The sequence below is a fragment of the Leiobunum rupestre genome, chromosome 10, assembly GCF_980474605.1.
Source record: "Leiobunum rupestre chromosome 10, qqLeiRupe1.1.hap1, whole genome shotgun sequence".
Lineage (NCBI taxonomy): Eukaryota > Metazoa > Arthropoda > Arachnida > Opiliones > Sclerosomatidae > Leiobunum > Leiobunum rupestre.
Genome location: NC_143393.1, coordinates 13,100,948 through 13,123,739, shown reverse-complemented (window position 1 = coordinate 13,123,739; position 22,792 = coordinate 13,100,948). Strand labels below are relative to the sequence as shown.

General features: G+C 46.6%; 30 non-coding genes across 30 annotated transcripts; all 30 read left to right on the top strand.

Moving 5' to 3' along the window:
• The first annotated feature begins 315 nt into the window (after window positions 1–315).
• On the top strand, window positions 316–387 carry TRNAP-UGG (transfer RNA proline (anticodon UGG)). Its single transcript has one exon. It is a non-coding gene; the product is annotated as a tRNA-Pro (tRNA).
• Window positions 388–951: 564 nt separating this feature from the next.
• Window positions 952–1,023, top strand: TRNAP-CGG (transfer RNA proline (anticodon CGG)). The gene has a single exon. It is a non-coding gene; the product is annotated as a tRNA-Pro (tRNA).
• An 87-nt stretch (window positions 1,024–1,110) lies between these two features.
• TRNAP-UGG (transfer RNA proline (anticodon UGG)) lies at window positions 1,111–1,182 on the top strand. The gene has a single exon. It is a non-coding gene; the product is annotated as a tRNA-Pro (tRNA).
• Window positions 1,183–2,055: 873 nt separating this feature from the next.
• Window positions 2,056–2,127, top strand: TRNAP-CGG (transfer RNA proline (anticodon CGG)). The gene has a single exon. It is a non-coding gene; the product is annotated as a tRNA-Pro (tRNA).
• Window positions 2,128–2,532: 405 nt separating this feature from the next.
• Window positions 2,533–2,604, top strand: TRNAP-UGG (transfer RNA proline (anticodon UGG)). The gene has a single exon. It is a non-coding gene; the product is annotated as a tRNA-Pro (tRNA).
• Window positions 2,605–4,756: 2,152 nt separating this feature from the next.
• On the top strand, window positions 4,757–4,828 carry TRNAP-UGG (transfer RNA proline (anticodon UGG)). Its single transcript has one exon. It is a non-coding gene; the product is annotated as a tRNA-Pro (tRNA).
• Window positions 4,829–5,859: 1,031 nt separating this feature from the next.
• On the top strand, window positions 5,860–5,931 carry TRNAP-CGG (transfer RNA proline (anticodon CGG)). Its single transcript has one exon. It is a non-coding gene; the product is annotated as a tRNA-Pro (tRNA).
• Window positions 5,932–8,560: 2,629 nt separating this feature from the next.
• On the top strand, window positions 8,561–8,632 carry TRNAP-UGG (transfer RNA proline (anticodon UGG)). Its single transcript has one exon. It is a non-coding gene; the product is annotated as a tRNA-Pro (tRNA).
• Window positions 8,633–9,656: 1,024 nt separating this feature from the next.
• TRNAP-UGG (transfer RNA proline (anticodon UGG)) lies at window positions 9,657–9,728 on the top strand. Its single transcript has one exon. It is a non-coding gene; the product is annotated as a tRNA-Pro (tRNA).
• A 564-nt stretch (window positions 9,729–10,292) lies between these two features.
• TRNAP-CGG (transfer RNA proline (anticodon CGG)) lies at window positions 10,293–10,364 on the top strand. Its single transcript has one exon. It is a non-coding gene; the product is annotated as a tRNA-Pro (tRNA).
• Window positions 10,365–14,490: 4,126 nt separating this feature from the next.
• TRNAP-UGG (transfer RNA proline (anticodon UGG)) lies at window positions 14,491–14,562 on the top strand. Its single transcript has one exon. It is a non-coding gene; the product is annotated as a tRNA-Pro (tRNA).
• A 395-nt stretch (window positions 14,563–14,957) lies between these two features.
• Window positions 14,958–15,029, top strand: TRNAP-UGG (transfer RNA proline (anticodon UGG)). The gene has a single exon. It is a non-coding gene; the product is annotated as a tRNA-Pro (tRNA).
• A 1,039-nt stretch (window positions 15,030–16,068) lies between these two features.
• TRNAP-AGG (transfer RNA proline (anticodon AGG)) lies at window positions 16,069–16,144 on the top strand. Its single transcript has one exon. It is a non-coding gene; the product is annotated as a tRNA-Pro (tRNA).
• Window positions 16,145–16,227: 83 nt separating this feature from the next.
• TRNAP-UGG (transfer RNA proline (anticodon UGG)) lies at window positions 16,228–16,299 on the top strand. The gene has a single exon. It is a non-coding gene; the product is annotated as a tRNA-Pro (tRNA).
• A 246-nt stretch (window positions 16,300–16,545) lies between these two features.
• Window positions 16,546–16,617, top strand: TRNAP-UGG (transfer RNA proline (anticodon UGG)). Its single transcript has one exon. It is a non-coding gene; the product is annotated as a tRNA-Pro (tRNA).
• Window positions 16,618–16,704: 87 nt separating this feature from the next.
• TRNAP-CGG (transfer RNA proline (anticodon CGG)) lies at window positions 16,705–16,776 on the top strand. Its single transcript has one exon. It is a non-coding gene; the product is annotated as a tRNA-Pro (tRNA).
• A 246-nt stretch (window positions 16,777–17,022) lies between these two features.
• Window positions 17,023–17,094, top strand: TRNAP-CGG (transfer RNA proline (anticodon CGG)). The gene has a single exon. It is a non-coding gene; the product is annotated as a tRNA-Pro (tRNA).
• Window positions 17,095–17,499: 405 nt separating this feature from the next.
• Window positions 17,500–17,571, top strand: TRNAP-CGG (transfer RNA proline (anticodon CGG)). The gene has a single exon. It is a non-coding gene; the product is annotated as a tRNA-Pro (tRNA).
• An 87-nt stretch (window positions 17,572–17,658) lies between these two features.
• Window positions 17,659–17,730, top strand: TRNAP-UGG (transfer RNA proline (anticodon UGG)). Its single transcript has one exon. It is a non-coding gene; the product is annotated as a tRNA-Pro (tRNA).
• A 1,032-nt stretch (window positions 17,731–18,762) lies between these two features.
• Window positions 18,763–18,834, top strand: TRNAP-UGG (transfer RNA proline (anticodon UGG)). Its single transcript has one exon. It is a non-coding gene; the product is annotated as a tRNA-Pro (tRNA).
• A 395-nt stretch (window positions 18,835–19,229) lies between these two features.
• Window positions 19,230–19,301, top strand: TRNAP-AGG (transfer RNA proline (anticodon AGG)). Its single transcript has one exon. It is a non-coding gene; the product is annotated as a tRNA-Pro (tRNA).
• Window positions 19,302–19,706: 405 nt separating this feature from the next.
• On the top strand, window positions 19,707–19,778 carry TRNAP-AGG (transfer RNA proline (anticodon AGG)). Its single transcript has one exon. It is a non-coding gene; the product is annotated as a tRNA-Pro (tRNA).
• Window positions 19,779–20,024: 246 nt separating this feature from the next.
• On the top strand, window positions 20,025–20,095 carry TRNAP-AGG (transfer RNA proline (anticodon AGG)). The gene has a single exon. It is a non-coding gene; the product is annotated as a tRNA-Pro (tRNA).
• An 87-nt stretch (window positions 20,096–20,182) lies between these two features.
• Window positions 20,183–20,254, top strand: TRNAP-UGG (transfer RNA proline (anticodon UGG)). The gene has a single exon. It is a non-coding gene; the product is annotated as a tRNA-Pro (tRNA).
• A 246-nt stretch (window positions 20,255–20,500) lies between these two features.
• Window positions 20,501–20,572, top strand: TRNAP-UGG (transfer RNA proline (anticodon UGG)). Its single transcript has one exon. It is a non-coding gene; the product is annotated as a tRNA-Pro (tRNA).
• An 87-nt stretch (window positions 20,573–20,659) lies between these two features.
• TRNAP-CGG (transfer RNA proline (anticodon CGG)) lies at window positions 20,660–20,731 on the top strand. The gene has a single exon. It is a non-coding gene; the product is annotated as a tRNA-Pro (tRNA).
• Window positions 20,732–20,977: 246 nt separating this feature from the next.
• TRNAP-CGG (transfer RNA proline (anticodon CGG)) lies at window positions 20,978–21,049 on the top strand. Its single transcript has one exon. It is a non-coding gene; the product is annotated as a tRNA-Pro (tRNA).
• Window positions 21,050–21,454: 405 nt separating this feature from the next.
• Window positions 21,455–21,526, top strand: TRNAP-CGG (transfer RNA proline (anticodon CGG)). The gene has a single exon. It is a non-coding gene; the product is annotated as a tRNA-Pro (tRNA).
• Window positions 21,527–21,613: 87 nt separating this feature from the next.
• On the top strand, window positions 21,614–21,685 carry TRNAP-UGG (transfer RNA proline (anticodon UGG)). The gene has a single exon. It is a non-coding gene; the product is annotated as a tRNA-Pro (tRNA).
• Window positions 21,686–22,717: 1,032 nt separating this feature from the next.
• Window positions 22,718–22,789, top strand: TRNAP-UGG (transfer RNA proline (anticodon UGG)). The gene has a single exon. It is a non-coding gene; the product is annotated as a tRNA-Pro (tRNA).
• The last annotated feature ends 3 nt before the right edge of the window (window positions 22,790–22,792 follow it).

Here is a 22,792-nt window from a genome sequence, read left to right as displayed (position 1 = left end):
TCCGTTGGTCTAGGGTATGATTCTTGCTTTGGGTGCGAGAGGTCCCGGGTTCAAATCCCGGACGGACCCCGCGGAAAATCTTTCTACCAATCAGTTTTATGGTGGAGACTTCAACGGGGTATTCAAGATATTCACACTTTGAGAGCAAAGTAATATGGTCCGTTGGTCTAGGGGTATGTTTCTCGCTTTGGGTGCGAGAGGTCCCGGGTTCAAATCCCGGACGGACCCCGCGGAAAATCTTTCTACCAATCAGTTTTATGGTGGAGACTTCAACGGGTTATTCAAGATATTCCCATATTGTGAAAAAAGTAACATGGTCCGTTGGTCTAGGGGTATGATATTCGCTTTGGGTGCGAGAGGTCCCGGGTTCAAATCCCGGACGGACCCCGCGGAAAATCTTTCTACCAATCAGTTTTATGGAGGAGACTTCAACGGGTTATTCAAGATATTCACATATTGTGAAAAAAGTAACATGGTCCGTTGGTCTAGGAGTATGAATCTCGCTTCGGGTGCGAGAGGTCCCGGGTTCAAATCCGGGACGGACCCAGCTGAAAATCTTTCTACCAAACAGTTTTATGGAGAAGACTTCAACGGGTTAGGCTACATATTCACATATTGAGAGCAAAGTAACATGGTCCGTTGGTCTAGGGGTATGATTCTCGCTTTGGGTGCGAGAGGTCCCGGGTTCAAATCCCGGTTGGACCCCTCGGAAAATCTTTCTTACAATCAGATTTATGGAGGAGACTTCAACGGGTTATTCAAGATATTCACATATTGAGAGCAAACTAACATTGTCCGTTGGTCAAGGGGTACGTTTCTCGCTTTGGGTGCGAGAGGTCACGGGTTCAAATCCCGGACGGACCCCGCGGAAAACCTTTCTACCAATCAGTTTTATGGAGTAGACTTCAACGGACTAGGCTTCATATTCACACATTGAGAGCAAAGTAACATGGTCCGTTGGTCTAGGGGAATGATTCCCGCTTCGGGTGCGAGAGGTTCCGGGTTCAAATCCCGGACGGACCCCGCGGAAAATCTTTCTACGAATCAGTTTTATGGAGGAGACTTCAACGGGTTATTCAAGATATTCACATATTGTGAAAGAAGTAACACGGTCCGTTGGTCTAGGGGTATGATTCTCGCTTTGGGTGCGAGTGGTCCCGGGTTCAAATCCCGGACGGACCCGGCGGAAAATCTTTCTACGAATCAGTTTTATGGAAGAGACTTCAACGGGATATTCACATATTGAGAGCAAAAGTAACATGGTCCGTTGGTCTAGGGGTATGATTCTCGCTTTAAGTGTGAGAGGTCCCGGTTTCAAATCCTGGACGGACCCCGCTTATAATCTTTCTACCAATCAGTTTTATGGTGGAGAGTTCAACGGGTTATTCAAGATATTCACATATTGTGAAAAACGTAACATGGTTCGTTGGTCTAGGGGTATGATTCTCGCTTTGGCTGCGAGAGGTCACGGGTTCAAATCCTGGACGGACCCTGCGGAAAACCTTTCTACCAATCAGTTTTATGGAGTAGACTTCAACGGGTTAGGCTACATATTCACATATTGAGAGCAAACTAACATGGTCCGTTGGTCTAGGGGTATGGTTCTCACTTTGGGTGCGAGAGGTCCCGGTTTCAAATCCCGGACGGACCCCGCGGAAAATCTCTCTACCAATCAGATTTATGGAGGAGGCTTCAACGGGTTAGGCTACATATTCACATATTGAGAGCAAAGTAACATGGTCCGTTGGTCTAGGGTGTGATTCTCGCTTTGTTTGCGATAGGTCCCGGGTTCAAATCCTGGACGGACCCCGCGGAAGATCTTACTACCGATCAGATTTATGGAGGGGACTTCAACGGGGTATTCAAGATATTAACATATTGAGAGCAAAGTGATATGGTCCGTTGGTCTAGGGGTATGATTCTCGATTTTTGTGCGAGAGGTCCCGGGTTCAAATCCCGGACGGATCCCGCGGAAAATCTTTCTACCAATCAGTTTTATGGAGAAGACTTCAACGGGTAAGGCTTCATATTCACATATTGAGAGCAAAGTAACTTGGTCCGTTGGTCTAGGGGTATGATTCTCGCTTCGGGTGCGAGAGGACCCGGGTTCAAATCCCGGACGGACCCCGCGGAAGATCTTTCTACAAAACAGTTTTATGGAGAAGTTTTTAACGTGTTAGGCTACATATTCACATATTGAGAGCAAAGTATCATGGTACGTTGGTCTCGGGATATGATTCTCGCTTTGGGTGCGAGAGATCCCGGGTTCAAATCCCGGACGGACCCCGCGGAAAATCTTTCAACCAATCAGTTTTATGGAGAAGACTTAAACGGTTTAGGCTACATATTCACATATTGAGAGCAAAGTATCATGGTCCGTTGGTCTCGGGATATGATTCTCGCTTAGGTTGCGAGAGGTCCCGGGTTTAAATCCCGGACGGACCCCGCGGAAGATCTTTCTACAAACCAGGTTTATGGATAAGTTTTCAACGTGTTAGGCTACATATTCACATATTGAGAGCAAAGTAACATGGTCCGTTGGTCTAGGGGTATGATTCTCGCATTGGGTGCGAGAGGTCCCGGGTTCAAATCCCGGACGGACCCCGTGGAAAATCTTTCTACCAATCAGTTTTATGGAGGAGACTTCAACGGGTTAGGCTTCATATTCACATATTGAGAGCAAAGTAACCTGGTCCGTTGGTCTAGGGGTATGATTCTCGCTTTGGCTGCGAGAGGTCACGGGTTCAAATCCCGGACGGACCCTGCGGAAAACCTTTCTACCAATCAGTTTTATGGAGTAGACTACAACGGGTAAGGCTTCATATTCACACATTGAGAGCAAACTAACATTGTTCATTGGTCTAGGGGTATGATTCTCGCTTAGGGTGCGAGAGGTCCCGGGTTCAAATCCCCGAAGGACCCCGCGGAAGATCTTTCTACCAATCAGTTTTATGGAGTAGACTTCAACGGGTTAGGCTTCATATTCATATATTAAGAGCAAATTAACATGGTCCGTTGGTCTACGGTGTGTTTCTCGCTTTGTTTGCGAGAGGTCCCGGGTTCAAATCCTGGACGGACCCCGCGGAAAATCTTTCTACCGATCAGATTTATGGAGGGGACTTAAACGGGGTATTCAAGATATTCACATATTGAGAGCAAAGTAACATGTACCGGTGGTCCATGGGTATGATTCTCGCTTCGGGTGCAAGAAGTCCCGGGTTCAAATCCCGGACGGACCCCGTGAAAGATCTTTCTACAAACCAGTTTTATGGAGAAGTTTTCAACGTGTTAGGCTACATATTCACATATTGAGAGCAAAGTAACCTGGTCCGTTGGTCTAGGGGTATGATTCTCGCTTTGTCTGCGAGAGGTCACGGGTTCAAATCCCGGACGGACCCTGCGGAAAACCTTTCTACCAATCAGTTTTATGGAGTAGACTACAACGGGTTAGGCTTCATATTCACACATTGAGAGCAAACTAACATTGTTCATTGGTCTAGGGGTATGATTCTCGCTTAGGGTGCGAGAGGTCCCGGGTTCAAATCCCCGAAGGACCCCGCGGAAGATCTTTCTACCAATGAGTTTTATGGAGTAGACTTCAACGGGTTAGGCTTCATATTCATATATTGAGAGCAAATTAACATGGTCCGTTGGTCTACGGTGTGTTTCTCGCTTTGTTTGCGAGAGGTCCCGGGTTCAAATCCTGGACGGACCCCGCGGAAAATTTTTCTACCGATCAGATTTATGGAGGGGACTTAAACGGGGTATTCAAGATATTCACATATTGAGAGCAAAGTAACATGTACCGGTGGTCTATGGGTATGATTCTCGCTTCGGGTGCAAGAAGTCCCGGTTTCAATTCCCGGACGGACCCTGCGGAAAATCTTTCAACCAATCAGTTTTATGGAGAAGACTTAAACGGGTTAGGCTACATATTCACATATTGAGAGCAAAGTATCATGGTCCGTTGGTCTGGGGGTATGATTCTCGCTTTGGGTGCGAGAGGTCCCGGGTTCAAATCCTGGACGGACCCCGCGGAAAATCTTTCTACCAATCAGTTTTATGGAGGAGACTTCAACGGGTTATTCAAGATATTCACACTTTGAGAGCAAAGTATCATGGTCCGTTGGTCTCGGGATATGATTCTCGCTTTAGGTGCGAGAGGTCCCGGGTTCAAATCCCGGACGGACCCTGCGGAAAATCTTTCAACCAATCAGTTTTATGGAGAAGACTTAAACGGGTTAGGCTACATATTCACATATTGAGAGCAAAGTATCATGGTCCGTTGGTCTCGGGGTATGATTCTCGCTTAGGTTGCGAGAGGTCCCGGGTTTAAATCCCGGACGGACCCCGCGGAAAATCTTTCTACCAATCAGTTTTATGGAGGAGACTTCAACGGGTTATTCAAGATATTCACATATTGAGAGCAAAGTAATATGGTCAGTTGGTCTAGGGGTATGATTCTCGGTTTGGGTGCGAGAGGTCCCGGGTTCAAATCCCGGACGGACCCCGCGGAAAATCTTTCTACCAATCAGTTTTATGGAGGAGACTTCAACGGGTTATTCAAGATATTCACACTTTGAGAGCAAAGTAATATGGTCCGTTGGTCTAGGGGTATGTTTCTCGCTTTGGGTACGAGAGGTCCCGGGTTCAAATCCTGGACGGACCCAGCTGAAAATCTTTCTACCAATCAGTTTTATGGAGAAGACTTCAACGGGTTAGGCTACATATTCACATATTGAGAGCAAAGTAACATGGTCCGTTGGTCTAGGGGTATGATTCTCGCTTTGGGTGCGAGAGGTCCCGGGTTTAAATCCCGGACGGACCCCGCGGAAAATCTTTCTACCAATCAGTTTTATGGAGAAGACTTCAATGGGTTAGGCTACATATTCACATATTGAGAACAAAGTAACATGGTCCCTTGGTCTAGGGGTATGATTCTCGCTTTGGGTGCGAGAGGTCCCGGGTTCAAATCCCGGATGGACCCCTCGGAAAATCTTTCTTACAACCAGATTTATGGAGGAGTCTTCAACGGGTTAGGCCACATATTGATAGCAAACAATCATGGTCCGTTGGTCTAGGGTATGATTCTTGCTTTGGGTGTGAGAGGCCCCGGTTTCAAATCCTGGACGGACCCCGCTTATAATCTTTCTACCAATCAGTTTTATGGAGGAGAGTTCAACGGGTTATTCAAGATATTCACATATTGTGAAAAACGTAACATGGTTCGTTGGTCTAGGGGTATGATTCTCGCTTTGGCTGCGAGAGGTCACGGGTTCAAATCCTGGACGGACCCTGCGGAAAACCTTTCTACCAATCAGTTTTATGGAGTAGACTTCAACGGGTTAGGCTACATATTCACATATTGAGAGCAAACTAACATGGTCCGTTGGTCTAGGGGTATGGTTCTCACTTTGGGTGCGAGAGGTCCCGGTTTCAAATCCCGGACGGACCCCGCGGAAAATCTCTCTACCAATCAGATTTATGGAGGAGGCTTCAACGGGTTAGGCTACATATTCACATATTGAGAGCAAAGTAACATGGTCCGTTGGTCTAGGGTGTGATTCTCGCTTTGTTTGCGATAGGTCCCGGGTTCAAATCCTGGACGGACCCCGCGGAAGATCTTACTACCGATCAGATTTATGGAGGGGACTTCAACGGGGTATTCAAGATATTAACATATTGAGAGCAAAGTGATATGGTCCGTTGGTCTAGGGGTATGATTCTCGATTTTTGTGCGAGAGGTCCCGGGTTCAAATCCCGGACGGATCCCGCGGAAAATCTTTCTACCAATCAGTTTTATGGAGAAGACTTCAACGGGTAAGGCTTCATATTCACATATTGAGAGCAAAGTAACTTGGTCCGTTGGTCTAGGGGTATGATTCTCGCTTCGGGTGCGAGAGGACCCGGGTTCAAATCCCGGACGGACCCCGCGGAAGATCTTTCTACAAAACAGTTTTATGGAGAAGTTTTTAACGTGTTAGGCTACATATTCACATATTGAGAGCAAAGTATCATGGTACGTTGGTCTCGGGATATGATTCTCGCTTTGGGTGCGAGAGATCCCGGGTTCAAATCCCGGACGGACCCCGCGGAAAATCTTTCAACCAATCAGTTTTATGGAGAAGACTTAAACGGTTTAGGCTACATATTCACATATTGAGAGCAAAGTATCATGGTCCGTTGGTCTCGGGATATGATTCTCGCTTAGGTTGCGAGAGGTCCCGGGTTTAAATCCCGGACGGACCCCGCGGAAGATCTTTCTACAAACCAGGTTTATGGATAAGTTTTCAACGTGTTAGGCTACATATTCACATATTGAGAGCAAAGTAACATGGTCCGTTGGTCTAGGGGTATGATTCCCGCATTGGGTGCGAGAGGTCCCGGGTTCAAATCCCGGACGGACCCCGTGGAAAATCTTTCTACCAATCAGTTTTATGGAGGAGACTTCAACGGGTTAGGCTTCATATTCACATATTGAGAGCAAAGTAACCTGGTCCGTTGGTCTAGGGGTATGATTCTCGCTTTGGCTGCGAGAGGTCACGGGTTCAAATCCCGGACGGACCCTGCGGAAAACCTTTCTACCAATCAGTTTTATGGAGTAGACTACAACGGGTAAGGCTTCATATTCACACATTGAGAGCAAACTAACATTGTTCATTGGTCTAGGGGTATGATTCTCGCTTAGGGTGCGAGAGGTCCCGGGTTCAAATCCCCGAAGGACCCCGCGGAAGATCTTTCTACCAATCAGTTTTATGGAGTAGACTTCAACGGGTTAGGCTTCATATTCATATATTAAGAGCAAATTAACATGGTCCGTTGGTCTACGGTGTGTTTCTCGCTTTGTTTGCGAGAGGTCCCGGGTTCAAATCCTGGACGGACCCCGCGGAAAATCTTTCTACCGATCAGATTTATGGAGGGGACTTAAACGGGGTATTCAAGATATTCACATATTGAGAGCAAAGTAACATGTACCGGTGGTCTATGGGTATGATTCTCGCTTCGGGTGCAAGAAGTCCCGGGTTCAAATCCCGGACGGACCCCGTGAAAGATCTTTCTACAAACCAGTTTTATGGAGAAGTTTTCAACGTGTTAGGCTACATATTCACATATTGAGAGCAAAGTAACCTGGTCCGTTGGTCTAGGGGTATGATTCTCGCTTTGTCTGCGAGAGGTCACGGGTTCAAATCCCGGACGGACCCTGCGGAAAACCTTTCTACCAATCAGTTTTATGGAGTAGACTACAACGGGTTAGGCTTCATATTCACACATTGAGAGCAAACTAACATTGTTCATTGGTCTAGGGGTATGATTCTCGCTTAGGGTGCGAGAGGTCCCGGGTTCAAATCCCCGAAGGACCCCGCGGAAGATCTTTCTACCAATGAGTTTTATGGAGTAGACTTCAACGGGTTAGGCTTCATATTCATATATTGAGAGCAAATTAACATGGTCCGTTGGTCTACGGTGTGTTTCTCGCTTTGTTTGCGAGAGGTCCCGGGTTCAAATCCTGGACGGACCCCGCGGAAAATTTTTCTACCGATCAGATTTATGGAGGGGACTTAAACGGGGTATTCAAGATATTCACATATTGAGAGCAAAGTAACATGTACCGGTGGTCTATGGGTATGATTCTCGCTTCGGGTGCAAGAAGTCCCGGTTTCAATTCCCGGACGGACCCTGCGGAAAATCTTTCAACCAATCAGTTTTATGGAGAAGACTTAAACGGGTTAGGCTACATATTCACATATTGAGAGCAAAGTATCATGGTCCGTTGGTCTGGGGGTATGATTCTCACTTTGGGTGCGAGAGGTCCCGGGTTCAAATCCTGGACGGACCCCGCGGAAAATCTTTCTACCAATCAGTTTTATGGAGGAGACTTCAACGGGTTATTCAAGATATTCACACTTTGAGAGCAAAGTATCATGGTCCGTTGGTCTCGGGATATGATTCTCGCTTTAGGTGCGAGAGGTCCCGGGTTCAAATCCCGGACGGACCCTGCGGAAAATCTTTCAACCAATCAGTTTTATGGAGAAGACTTAAACGGGTTAGGCTACATATTCACATATTGAGAGCAAAGTATCATGGTCCGTTGGTCTCGGGGTATGATTCTCGCTTAGGTTGCGAGAGGTCCCGGGTTTAAATCCCGGACGGACCCCGCGGAAAATCTTTCTACCAATCAGTTTTATGGAGGAGACTTCAACGGGTTATTCAAGATATTCACATATTGAGAGCAAAGTAATATGGTCAGTTGGTCTAGGGGTATGATTCTCGGTTTGGGTGCGAGAGGTCCCGGGTTCAAATCCCGGACGGACCCCGCGGAAAATCTTTCTACCAATCAGTTTTATGGAGGAGACTTCAACGGGTTATTCAAGATATTCACACTTTGAGAGCAAAGTAATATGGTCCGTTGGTCTAGGGGTATGTTTCTCGCTTTGGGTACGAGAGGTCCCGGGTTCAAATCCTGGACGGACCCAGCTGAAAATCTTTCTACCAATCAGTTTTATGGAGAAGACTTCAACGGGTTAGGCTACATATTCACATATTGATAGCAAAGTAACATGGTCCGTTGGTCTAGGGGTATGATTCTCGCTTTGGGTGCGAGAGGTCCCGGGTTTAAATCCCGGACGGACCCCGCGGAAAATCTTTCTACCAATCAGTTTTATGGAGAAGACTTCAATGGGTTAGGCTACATATTCACATATTGAGAACAAAGTAACATGGTCCCTTGGTCTAGGGGTATGATTCTCGCTTTGGGTGCGAGAGGTCCCGGGTTCAAATCCCGGATGGACCCCTCGGAAAATCTTTCTTACAACCAGATTTATGGAGGAGTCTTCAACGGGTTAGGCCACATATTGATAGCAAACAATCATGGTCCGTTGGTCTAGGGTATGATTCTTGCTTTGGGTGCGAGAGGTCCCGGGTTCAAATCCTGTACGGACCCCGCGGAAAATCTTTCTACCGATCAGATTTATGGAGGGGACTTCAACGGGGTATTCAAGATATTCACACTTTGAGAGCAAAGTAATATGGTCCGTTGGTCTAGGGGTATGTTTCTCGCTTTGGGTGCGAGAGGTCCCGGGTTCAAATCCCGGACGGACCCCGCGGAAAATCTTTCTTACAACCAGATTTATGGAGGAGTCTTCAACGGGTTAGGCCACATATTGAGAACAAAGTAACATGGTCCCTTGGTCTAGGGGTATGATTCTCGCTTTGGGTGCGAGAGGTCCCGGGTTCAAATCCTGTACGGACCCCGCGGAAAATCTTTCTACCGATCAGATTTATGAAGGGGACTTCAACGGGGTATTCAAGATATTCACACTTTGAGAGCAAAGTAATATGGTCCGTTGGTCTAGGGGTATGTTTCTCGCTTTGGGTGCGAGAGGTCCCGGGTTCAAATCCCGGACGGACCCCGCGGAAAATCTTTCTACCAATCAGTTTTATGGTGGAGACTTCAACGGGTTATTCAAGATATTCACATATTGTGAAAAAAGTAACATGGTCCGTTGTTCTAGGGGTATGATATTCGCTTTAGGTGCGAGAGGTCCCGGGTTCAAATCCCGGACTGACCCCGCGGAAAATCTTTCTACCAATCAGTTTTATGGTGGAGACTTCAACGGGTTATTCAAGATATTCACATATTGTGAAAAAAGTAACATGGTCCGTTGGTCTAGGGGTATGATTCTCGCTTTGGGTGCGAGAGGTCCCGGGTTCAAATCCTGGACGGACCCCGCGGAAAATCTTTCTACCAATCAGTTTTATGGAGGAGACTTCAACGGGTTATTCAAGATATTCACACTTTGAGAGCAAAGTAATATGGTCCGTTGGTCTAGGGGTATGTTTCTCGCTTTGGGTGCGAGAGGTCCCGTGTTCAAATCCGGGACGGACCCAGCTGAAAATCTTTCTACCAAACAGTTTTATGGAGAAGACTTCAACGGGTTAGGCTACATATTCACATATTGAGAGCAAAGTAACATGGTCCGTTGGTCTAGGGGTATGATTCTCGCTTTGGGTGCGAGAGGTCCCGGGTTCAAATCCCGGTTGGACCCCTCGGAAAATCTTTCTTACAATCAGATTTATGGAGGAGACTTCAACGGGTTATTCAAGATATTCACATATTGAGAGCAAACTAACATGGTCCGTTGGTCAAGGGGTACGTTTCTCGCTTTGGGTGCGAGAGGTCACGGGTTCAAATCCCGGACGGACCCCGCGGAAAACCTTTCTACCAATCAGTTTTATGGAGTAGACTTCAACGGACTAGGCTTCATATTCACACATTGAGAGCAAAGTAACATGGTCCGTTGGTCTAGGGGAATGATTCTCGCTTCGGGTGCGAGAGGTTCCGGGTTCAAATCCCGGACGGACCCCGCGGAAAATCTTTCTACGAATCAGTTTTATGGAGGAGACTTCAACGGGTTATTCAAGATATTCACATATTGTGAAAAACGTAACATGATTCGTTGGTCTAGGGGTATGATTCTCGCTTTGGCTGCGAGAGGTCACGGGTTCAAATCCCGGACGGACCCTGCGGAAAACCTTTCTACCAATCAGTTTTATGGGGTAGACTTTGACGGGTTAGGCTACATATTCACATATTGAGAGCAAACTAACATGGTCCGTTGGTCTAGGGGTATGGTTCTCTTTTTGGGTGCGAGAGGTCCCGGTTTCAAATCCCGGACGGACCCCGCGGAAAATCTCTCTACCAATCAGATTTATGGAGGAGGCTTCAACGGGTTAGGCTACATATTCACATATTGAGAGCAAACTAACATGGTCCGTTGGTCTAGGGTGTGATTCTCGCTTTGGCTGGAGTTGCGTTCGAGCTTTTGGAGAGTGCAGGTCGTTCGATTTTGCACTCCGTGTTTTCGTCGCGCTAAGCCTAAGCGGGGTTTTTTGCCAATTTATTTTTATTTCGGTTATTATTCGTGCATTTAATTCAATAGTTGTTAATTTATTAATTTGGTTATCCCTCCTGGGTGTTTCTACCCAGGATGGACGCATTCAAGAGATCGGTTTTTATTGATTTTAAACGAAATCTACCAAGTTTTGAAGTTGTGTCTACGGCGGTGATTGCGAACTTTGGTCTCGATTGTGCTTCTGCTTTAGTTGTCTGTGATGAGGGAGGTTACATTCTCACCTTGAAGACTTTGGCCGATGTCGAGGGCGTTATAGATTCGGGCTTGGATATTGATGGTGAGATATATGAAATTTCAAGCGTTTCTGCGAAGACTGTGACTGTCGCCTTTTCGGACTTACCGGAGTTTGTGACTGATGAAGCCGTTTTATCCAAATTAACGTCGCTTGGCTGTGAAATCAAGGGTCCGCTTGTGTGGCATAAAAAGGCATCATTCTATTGCGGACTTCGTACCGTTCGTGTTACCTTACCTGAGAATCTGTCATCATTACCATATCGCTTACGAGTTGCCGATGCTGTTGGTCGAGAGAAGTTTTACGCTGTCCGACATGATTCTCAGTTGAAAATATGTAATAAGTGTTATTCTCCTGACCATATTTATCGCCATTGTCCTGATTTCAAGTGCTTTAAGTGCCAGAAGCAGGGACATGTTGTTCGGGAGTGTCCTTTATGGCCCCGGATGGCATCCCGTGATTTAGAAGCGGCGTCTGGCGGTGGTGGTGACGGTGAAGCGATGGTCGTCGATCCTGCCTCAGTCGCTATTCCTCAAGGTTCTCCGGTCCGGGCCGGTAGCGGTGAATCTTCCATCGTCGATGCCGGTGTCAAGTCTGATCCGCGTCGGAGTGCTAAGCATTCGCTGTCGTCAAGCGATGGCGATGTCGGTCAGAAGCTGTCTTCTTCTTCTGGCTCTGCTACGAAGGTTCAAAGGGTTCCCGTTGCTATGCGTCTGTACCCTTTCAAGGGTCATCGCCGGCCTGAGTGGTGGCCTAAGGAGGTTGCTTGGCCGCCATCTTCAGAGAACGAATTTTTTGCTCGGGCGTGTCGGTATCAGGGTCAGCCTGTTACCAGTCCTCTGTATAAGGACTTTGTGATCCCGGATGATTACGGTTTCAAAGTATAAGTTACAAATTAATGGTGTTGGATTTTCTTAATGTTTTGCGGCCTTTTCTGTGTTCTGTCGGTTCTAAGCCTTTGCTTCTCATTTTCAATAAGGAGTTTTTTTTTCGTTAATTTATTTCTTCTTAATCGTCTTTACTGCTGTTTAATATCTAATTTAGCCTATTTTTGTTCATGAATTCTTTCTACAACATGTACTGCCTAATAGTGTTTGATACGTTGCTTAATTTTTTATTTCTCACTATTGTTTAATCAATATTATCTACTCGTTGTTCTTTCTTTATCGATGTTCTTTTTCGCGACCGATTTTTCAAATGTTACTTCGTATTTTTTTCTTGTTCTATTATCTTGTTGCATTTCGCTTTTTGTACCATACACGCGTCGTGTATTTTTTTAATTATATAATTAAAAAAAAAAAAAAAAAATTCTCGCTTTGGCTGCGAGAGGTCACGGGTTCAAATCCCGGACGGACCCTGCGGAAAACCTTTCTACCAATCAGTTTTATGGAGTAGACTACAACGGGTTAGGCTTCATATTCACACATTGAGAGCAAACTAACATTGTTCATTGGTCTAGGGGTATGATTCTCGCTTAGGGTGCGAGAGGTCCCGGGTTCAAATCCCCGAAGGACCCCGCGGAAGATCTTTCTACCAATCAGTTTTATGGAGTAGACTTCAACGGGTTAGGCTTCATATTCATATATTGAGAGCAAATTAACATGGTCCGTTGGTCTACGGTGTGTTTCTCGCTTTGTTTGCGAGAGGTCCCGGGTACAAATCCTGGACGGACCACGCGGAAAATCTTTCTACCGATCAGATTTATGGAGGGGACTTAAACGGGGTATTCAAGATATTCACATATTGAGAGCAAAGTAACATGTACCGGTGGTCTATGGGTATGATTCACGCTTCGGGTGCAAGAAGTCCCGGTTTCAATTCCCGGACGGACCCCACTGAAAATCTTATTACCAATCAGTTTTATGGAGAAGACTTCAACGGGTTAGGCTACATATTCAAATATTGAGAGCAAACTAACATGGTCCGTTGGTCTAGGGTGTGATTCTCGCTTTGTTTGCGAGAGGTCCCGGGTTCAAATCCTGGACGGACCCCGCGGAAAATCTTTCTACCGATCAGATTTATGGAGGGGACTTAAACGGGTTATTCAAGATATTCACATATTGAGAGCAAAGTAATATGGTCCGTTGGTCTAAGGGTATGATTCTCGATTTGGGTGCGAGAGGTCCCGGGTTCAATTCCCGGACGGACCCCACTGAAAATCTTTATACCAATCAGTTTTATGGAGAAGACTTCAACGGGTTAGGCTTCATATTCATATATTGAGAGCAAATTAACATGGTCCGTTGGTCTACGGTGTGTTTCTCACTTTGTTTGCGAGAGGTCCCGGGTTCAAATCCCGGACGGATCCCGCTGAAATTCATTCTACCAATCAGTTTTATGGAGAAGACTTCAACGGGTTAGGTTACATATTCACATATTGAGAGCAAACTAACATGGTCCGTTGGTCTACGGTGTGTTTCTCGCTTTGTTTGTGAGAGGTCCCGGGTTCAAATACTGGACGGACCCCGCGGAAAATCTTTCTACCGATCAAATTTATGGAGGGGACTTCAACGGGGTATTCAAGATATTCACATATTGAGAGCAAAGTAACATGGTCCGGTGGTCTAGGGGTATGATTCTCGCTTCGGGTGCAAGAAGTCCCGGTTTCAAATCCCGGACGGACCCCGCGGAAAATCTTTCTACCAATCAGTTTTATGGAGACGACTTCAACGGGTTAGGCTACATATTCACATATTGAAAGCAAACTAACATGGTCCGTTGGTCTAGGGTGTGATTCTCGCTTTGTTTGCGAGAGGTCCCAGGTTCAAATCCTGGACGGACCCCGCGGAAAATCTTTCTACCGATCAGATTTATGGAGGGGACTTCAACGGGGTATTCAAGATATTCACATATTGAGAGCAAAGTAATATGGTCCGTTGGTCTAGGGGTATGATTCTTGATTTGGGTGCGAGAGGTTCCGGGTTAAATCCTGGACGGACCCCGCGGAAAATCTTTCTACCGATCAGATTTATGGAGGGGACTTCAACGGGGTATTCAAGATATTCACATATTGAGAGCAAAGTAATATGGTCCGTTGGTCTAGGGGTATGATTCTTGATTTGGATGCGAGAGGTTCCGGGTTAAATCCCGGACGGATCCCGCGGAAAATCTTTCTACCAATCAGTTTTATGGAGAAGACTTCAACGGGTAAGGCTTCATATTCACATATTGAGAGCAAAGTAACATGGTCCGTTGGTCTAGGGGTATGATTCTCGCTTCGGGTGCGAGAGGACCTGGTTTTAAATCCTGGACGGACCCAGCTGAAAATCTTTCTACCAATCAGTTTTATGGAGAAGACTTCAACTGGTTAGGCTAAATATTCACATATTGAGAGCAAAGTAACATGGTCCGTTGGTCTAGGGGTATGATTCTCGCTTTGGGTGCGAGAGGTCCCGGGTTCAAATCCCGGACGGACCCCACGGAAAATATTTCTACCAATCAGTTTTATGGAGAAGACTTCAACGGGTTAGGCTACATATTCACATATTGAGAGCAAAGTAACATAGTCCGTTGGTCTAGGGGTATGATTCTCACTTTGGTGGCGAGAGGTCCCGGGTTAAATCCCGGACGGATCCCGCGGAAAATCTTTCTACCAATCAGTTTTATGGAGAAGACTTCAACGGGTAAGGCTTCATATTCACATATTGTGAGCAAAGTAACATGATCCGTTGGTCTCGGGGTATGATTCTCGCTTTGGGTGCGAGAGGTCCCGGGTTCAAATCCCGGACGGACTTCGCGGAAAATCTTTCTACGAATCAGTTTTATGGAGGATACTTCAACGGGATATTCACATATTGAGAGCAAACTAACATGGTCCGTTGGTCTAGGGGTATGATTCTCGCATTGGGTGCGAGAGGTCCCGGGTTCAAATCCCGGACGGACCCCGTGGAAAATCTTTCTACCAATCAGTTTTATGGAGAAGACTTCAACGGGTTAGGCTACATATTCACATATTGAGAGCAAAGAAACATGGTCCGTTGGTATAGGGGTATGATTCTCGCTTTGGGTGCGAGAGGTCCTGGCTTCAAATCCCGGACGGACCCCGCCGAAAATCTTTCTACCAATCAGTTTCATGGAGGAGACTTCAACGGGTTAGGCTTCATATTCACATATTGAGAGTAAAGTAACATGGTCCGGTGGTCTAGGGGTATGATTCTCGCTTCGGGTGCAAGAAGTCCCGGTTTCAAATCCCGGACGGACCCCGCGGAAAATCTTTCTACCAATCAGTTTTATGGAGACGACTTCAACGGGTTAGGCTACATATTCACATATTGAGTGCAAACTAACATGGTCCGTTGGTCTAGGGTGTGATTCTCGCTTTATTTGCGAGAGGTCCCAGGTTCAAATCCTGGACGCACCCCGCGGAAAATCTTTCTACCGATCAGATTTATGGAGGGGACTTCAACGGGGTATTCAAGATATTCACATATGGAGAGCAAAGTAATATGGTCCGTTGGTCTAGGGGTATGATTCTCGATTTGGGTGCGAGAGGTCCCGGGTTAAATCCCGGACGGATCCCGCGGAAAATCTTTCTACCAATCAGTTTTATGGAGAAGACTTCAACGGGTAAGGCTTCATATTCACATATTGTGAGCAAAGTAACATGGTCCGTTGGTCTAGGGGTATGATTCTCGCTTCGGGTGCGAGAGGACCTGGGTTTACATCCCGGACGGACCCCGCGGAAGATCTTTCTATCAATCAGTTTTATGGAGAAGACTTCAACGGGTTAGGCTACATATTCACATATTGAGAGCAAAGTAACATAGTCCGTTGGTCTAGGGGAATGATTCTCGCTTCGGGTGCGAGAGGTCCCGGATTTAAATCCCGGACGGACTCCGCGGAAAATCTTTCTATGAAACAGTTTTATGGAGGAGACTTCAACAGGTTATTCAAGATATTCACATATTGTAAAAAACGTTACATGCTCCGTTGGTCTAGGGGTATGATTCTCGCTTAGGGTGCGAGAGGTCCTGGGTTCAAATCCCGGACGGACCCCGCGGAAGATCTTTCTACAAACCAGGTTTATGGATAAGTTTTCAACGTGTTAGGCTACATATTCACATATTGAAAGCAAAGTAACATGGTCCGTTGGTCTAGGGGTATGATTCTCGCATTGGGTGCGAGAGGTCCCGGGTTCAAATCCCGGACGGACCCCGTGGAAAATCTTTCAACCAATCAGTTTTATGGAGAAGACTTCAACGGGTTAGGCTACATATTCACATATTGAGAGCACAGAAACACGATCCGTTGGTCTCGGGGTATGATTCTCGCTTTGGGTGCGAGAGGTCCCGGGTTCAAATCCCGGACGGACTTCGCGGAAAATCTTTCTATGAAACAGTTTTATGGAGGAGACTTCAACAGGTTATTCAAGATATTCACATATTGTGAAAAAAGCAACATGGTCCGTTGGTCTAGGGGTACGATTCTCGCTTTGGGTGCGAGAGGTCCCGGGTTCAAATCCCGGACGGACCCCGCGGAAATTCTTTCTACGAATCAGTTTTATGGAGGAGACTTCAACGGGTTAGGCTTCATATTCTCATATTGAGAGTAAAGTAACATGGTCCGTTGGTCTAGGGGAATGATTCTCGCTTCGGGTGCGAGAGGTCCCGGGTTTAAATCCCGGACGGACCCCCTGGAAAATCTTTCTATGAATCAGTTTTATGGAGGAGACTTCAACAGGTTATTCAAGATATTCACATATTGTGACAAAAGTAACATGGTCCGTTGGTCTAGGGGTATGATTCACGCTTTGGGTGCGAGAGGTCCCGGGTTCAAATCCCGGACGGACCCCGCGGAAAATCTTTCTACCCATCAGTTTTATGGAGGAGGCTTCAACGGGTTAGGCTTCATATTCACATATTGAGAGTAAAGTAACATGGTCCGTTGGTCTAGGGGAATGATTCTCGCTTCGGGTGCGAGAGGTCCCGGGTTTAAATCCCGGACGGACCCCGCGGAAAATCTTTCTACCCATCAGTTTTATGGAGGAGGCTTCAACGGGTTAGGCTTCATATTCACATATTGAGAGTAAAGTAACATGGTCCGTTGGTCTAGGGGAATGATTCTCGCTTCGGGTGCGAGAGGTCCCGGATTTAAATCCCGGACGGACTCCGCGGAAAATCTTTCTATGAAACAGTTTTATGGAGGAGACTTCAACAGGTTATTCAAGATATTCACATATTGTGAAAAAAGCAACATGGTCCGTTGGTCTAGGGGTACGATTCTCGCTTTGGGTGCGAGAGGTCCCGGGTTCATATCCCGGACGGACCCCGCGGAAATTCTTTCTACGAATCAGTTTTATGGAGGAGACTTCAACGGGTTAGGCTTCATATTCACATATTGAGAGCAAAGTAACATGGTCCGTTGGTCTAGGGGAATGATTCTCGCTTCGGGTGCGAGAGGTCCCGGGTTTAAATCCCGGACGGACCCCGCGGAAAATCTTTCTACCCATCAGTTTTATGGAGGAGGCTTCAACGGGTTAGGCTTCATATTCACATATTGAGAGTAAAGTAACATGGTCCGTTGGTCTAGGGGTATGATTCTCGCTTTGGGTGCGAGATGTTCCGGGTTCAAATCCCGGACGGACCCCGCGGAAAATCTTTCTACCAATCAGTTTTATGGAGAAGACTTCAACGGGTTAAGCTACATATTCACATATTGAGAGCAAAGAAACATGATCCGTTGGTCTCGGGGTATGATTCTCGCTTTGGGTGCGAGAGGTCCCGGGTTCAAATCCCGGACGGACCCCGCGGAAAATCTTATTACGAATTAGTTTTATGGATTAGACTTCAACGGGATATTCACATATTGAGAGCGAAGTAACATGGACCGCTGGTCTAGGGGTATGATTCTCCCTTTGGGTGCGAGAGGTCCCGCGTTCAAATCCCGGTTGGACCCCTCGGAAAATCTTTCTAACAATCAGATTTATGGAGGAGGCTTCAACGGGTTAGGCTACATATTCACATATTGAGAGCAAACTAACATTGTTCATTGGTCTAGGGGTATGATTCTCGCTTAGGGTGCGAGAGGTCCCGGGTTCAAATCCCCGAAGGTACCCGCGGAAGATCTTTCTACAAACCAGTTTTATGGAGAAGTTTTCAACGGGGTAGGCTACATATTCACATATTTAGAGCAAAGTAACATGGTCCGTTGGTCTAGGGGTATGATTCTTGTTTTGGGTGCGAGAGGTCCCGGGTTCAAATCTCGGACGGACCCTGCGGAAAATCTCTCTACCAATCAGATTTATGGAGGAGGCTTCAATGGGTTAGGCTACATATTCACATATTGAGAGCAACCTAACATTGTTCATTGGTCTAGGGGTATGATTCTCGCTTAGGGTTTGAGAGGTCCCGGGTTCAAATTCCCGAAGATACCCGTTGAAGATCTTTCTACAAACCAGTTTTATGGAGAAGTTTTCAACGGGGTAGGCTTCATATTCACATATTGAGAACAAAGTAACATGGTCCGTTGGTCTAGGGGTATGATTCTCGCTTTGGGTGCGAGAGGTCCCGGGTTCAAATCCCGGTTGGACCCCTCGGAAAATCTTTCTAACGATCAGATTTATGGAGGAGGCTTCAACGGGGTAGGCTACATATTCACATATTGAGAACAAAGTAACATGGTCCGTTGGTCTAGGGGTATGATTCTCGCTTTGGGTGCGAGAGGACCCGGGTTCAAATCCCGCACGGACCCCGCAGAAAATCTTTCTACGAATCAGTTTTATGGAGGAGACTTCAACGGGATATTCACATATTGAGAGCAAAAGTAACATGGTCCGTTGGTCTAGGGGTATGATTCTCGCTTTGGGTGCGAGAGGTCCCGCGTTCAAATCCCGGACGGCACCCTCGGAAAATCATTCTAACAATCAGATTTATGGAGGAGTCTTCAACGGGTTAGGCTACATATTCACATATTGAGAGCAAACTAACATTGTCCGTTAGTCTAGGGTATGATTCCGCTTTGGGTGCGAGAGGTTACGGGTTCAAATCCTGGACGGACCCCGCTTAAAATCTTTCTACCTATCAGTTTTATGGAGGAGACTTCAACGGGTTATTCAAGATATTCACATATTGTGAAAAACGTAACATGGTTCGTTGGTCTAGGGGTATGATTCTCGCTTAGGGTGCGAGAGGTCCCGGGTTCAAATCCCGGACGGACCCCGTGGAAGATCTTTCTACAAACCAGTTTTATGGAGAAGTTTTCAACGTGTTAGGCTACATATTCACATATTGAGAGCAAAGTAACATGGTCCGTTGGTCTAGGGGTATGATTCTCGCTTTGGCTGCGAGAGTTCCCGGGTTCAAATCCCGGACGGACCCTGCGGAAAACCTTTCTACCAATCAGTTTTATGGAGGAGTCTTCAACGGGTTAGGCTACATATTCACATATTGAGAGCAGACTAACATGGTCCGTTGGTCTAGGGGTATGGTTCTCGCTTTGGGTGCGAGAGGTCCCGGTTTCAAATCCACGACGGACCCCACGGAGAATCTTTCTACCAATCAGTTTTATGGAGGAGACTTCAACGGGTTATTCAAGATATTCACATATTGGGAAAAACGTAACATGCTCCGTTGGTCTAGGGGTATGATTCTCGCTTAGGGTGCGAGAGATCCCGGGTTCAAATCCCGGACGGACCCCCCTTAAAATCTTTCTACTAATCAGTTTTATGGAGGAGACTTCAACGGGTTATTCAAGATATTCACATATTGAGACCAAAGTAACATGCTCCGTTGGTCTAGGGGTATGATTCTCGCTTTGGGTGCGAGAGGTCCCGCGTTCAAATCCCGGTTGGACCCCTCGGAAAATCTTTCTAACAATCAGATTTATGGAGGAGTCTTCAACGGGTTAGGCTACATATTCACATATTGAGAGCAAACTAACATGGTCCGTTGGTCTAGGGTATGATTCTCGCTTAGGGTGCGAGAGGTCCTGGGTTCAAATCCCGGACGGACCCCGCGGAAGATCTTTCTACAAACCAGGTTTATGGATAAGTTTTCAACGTGTTAGGCTACATATTCACATATTGAAAGCAAAGTAACATGGTCCGTTGGTCTAGGGGTATGATTCTCGCATTGGGTGCGAGAGGTCCCGGGTTCAAATCCCGGACGGACCCCGTGGAAAATCTTTCAACCAATCAGTTTTATGGAGAAGACTTCAACGGGTTAGGCTACATATTCACATATTGAGAGCACAGAAACACGATCCGTTGGTCTCGGGGTATGATTCTCGCTTTGGGTGCGAGAGGTCCCGGGTTCAAATCCCGGACGGACTTCGCGGAAAATCTTTCTATGAAACAGTTTTATGGAGGAGACTTCAACAGGTTATTCAAGATATTCACATATTGTGAAAAAAGCAACATGGTCCGTTGGTCTAGGGGTACGATTCTCGCTTTGGGTGCGAGAGGTCCCGGGTTCAAATCCCGGACGGACCCCGCGGAAATTCTTTCTACGAATCAGTTTTATGGAGGAGACTTCAACGGGTTAGGCTTCATATTCTCATATTGAGAGTAAAGTAACATGGTCCGTTGGTCTAGGGGAATGATTCTCGCTTCGGGTGCGAGAGGTCCCGGGTTTAAATCCCGGACGGACCCCCTGGAAAATCTTTCTATGAATCAGTTTTATGGAGGAGACTTCAACAGGTTATTCAAGATATTCACATATTGTGACAAAAGTAACATGGTCCGTTGGTCTAGGGGTATGATTCACGCTTTGGGTGCGAGAGGTCCCGGGTTCAAATCCCGGACGGACCCCGCGGAAAATCTTTCTACCCATCAGTTTTATGGAGGAGGCTTCAACGGGTTAGGCTTCATATTCACATATTGAGAGTAAAGTAACATGGTCCGTTGGTCTAGGGGAATGATTCTCGCTTCGGGTGCGAGAGGTCCCGGGTTTAAATCCCGGACGGACCCCGCGGAAAATCTTTCTACCCATCAGTTTTATGGAGGAGGCTTCAACGGGTTAGGCTTCATATTCACATATTGAGAGTAAAGTAACATGGTCCGTTGGTCTAGGGGAATGATTCTCGCTTCGGGTGCGAGAGGTCCCGGATTTAAATCCCGGACGGACTCCGCGGAAAATCTTTCTATGAAACAGTTTTATGGAGGAGACTTCAACAGGTTATTCAAGATATTCACATATTGTGAAAAAAGCAACATGGTCCGTTGGTCTAGGGGTACGATTCTCGCTTTGGGTGCGAGAGGTCCCGGGTTCATATCCCGGACGGACCCCGCGGAAATTCTTTCTACGAATCAGTTTTATGGAGGAGACTTCAACGGGTTAGGCTTCATATTCACATATTGAGAGCAAAGTAACATGGTCCGTTGGTCTAGGGGAATGATTCTCGCTTCGGGTGCGAGAGGTCCCGGGTTTAAATCCCGGACGGACCCCGCGGAAAATCTTTCTACCCATCAGTTTTATGGAGGAGGCTTCAACGGGTTAGGCTTCATATTCACATATTGAGAGTAAAGTAACATGGTCCGTTGGTCTAGGGGTATGATTCTCGCTTTGGGTGCGAGATGTTCCGGGTTCAAATCCCGGACGGACCCCGCGGAAAATCTTTCTACCAATCAGTTTTATGGAGAAGACTTCAACGGGTTAAGCTACATATTCACATATTGAGAGCAAAGAAACATGATCCGTTGGTCTCGGGGTATGATTCTCGCTTTGGGTGCGAGAGGTCCCGGGTTCAAATCCCGGACGGACCCCGCGGAAAATCTTATTACGAATTAGTTTTATGGATTAGACTTCAACGGGATATTCACATATTGAGAGCGAAGTAACATGGACCGCTGGTCTAGGGGTATGATTCTCCCTTTGGGTGCGAGAGGTCCCGCGTTCAAATCCCGGTTGGACCCCTCGGAAAATCTTTCTAACAATCAGATTTATGGAGGAGGCTTCAACGGGTTAGGCTACATATTCACATATTGAGAGCAAACTAACATTGTTCATTGGTCTAGGGGTATGATTCTCGCTTAGGGTGCGAGAGGTCCCGGGTTCAAATCCCCGAAGGTACCCGCGGAAGATCTTTCTACAAACCAGTTTTATGGAGAAGTTTTCAACGGGGTAGGCTACATATTCACATATTTAGAGCAAAGTAACATGGTCCGTTGGTCTAGGGGTATGATTCTTGTTTTGGGTGCGAGAGGTCCCGGGTTCAAATCTCGGACGGACCCTGCGGAAAATCTCTCTACCAATCAGATTTATGGAGGAGGCTTCAATGGGTTAGGCTACATATTCACATATTGAGAGCAACCTAACATTGTTCATTGGTCTAGGGGTATGATTCTCGCTTAGGGTTTGAGAGGTCCCGGGTTCAAATTCCCGAAGATACCCGTTGAAGATCTTTCTACAAACCAGTTTTATGGAGAAGTTTTCAACGGGGTAGGCTTCATATTCACATATTGAGAACAAAGTAACATGGTCCGTTGGTCTAGGGGTATGATTCTCGCTTTGGGTGCGAGAGGTCCCGGGTTCAAATCCCGGTTGGACCCCTCGGAAAATCTTTCTAACGATCAGATTTATGGAGGAGGCTTCAACGGGGTAGGCTACATATTCACATATTGAGAACAAAGTAACATGGTCCGTTGGTCTAGGGGTATGATTCTCGCTTTGGGTGCGAGAGGACCCGGGTTCAAATCCCGCACGGACCCACT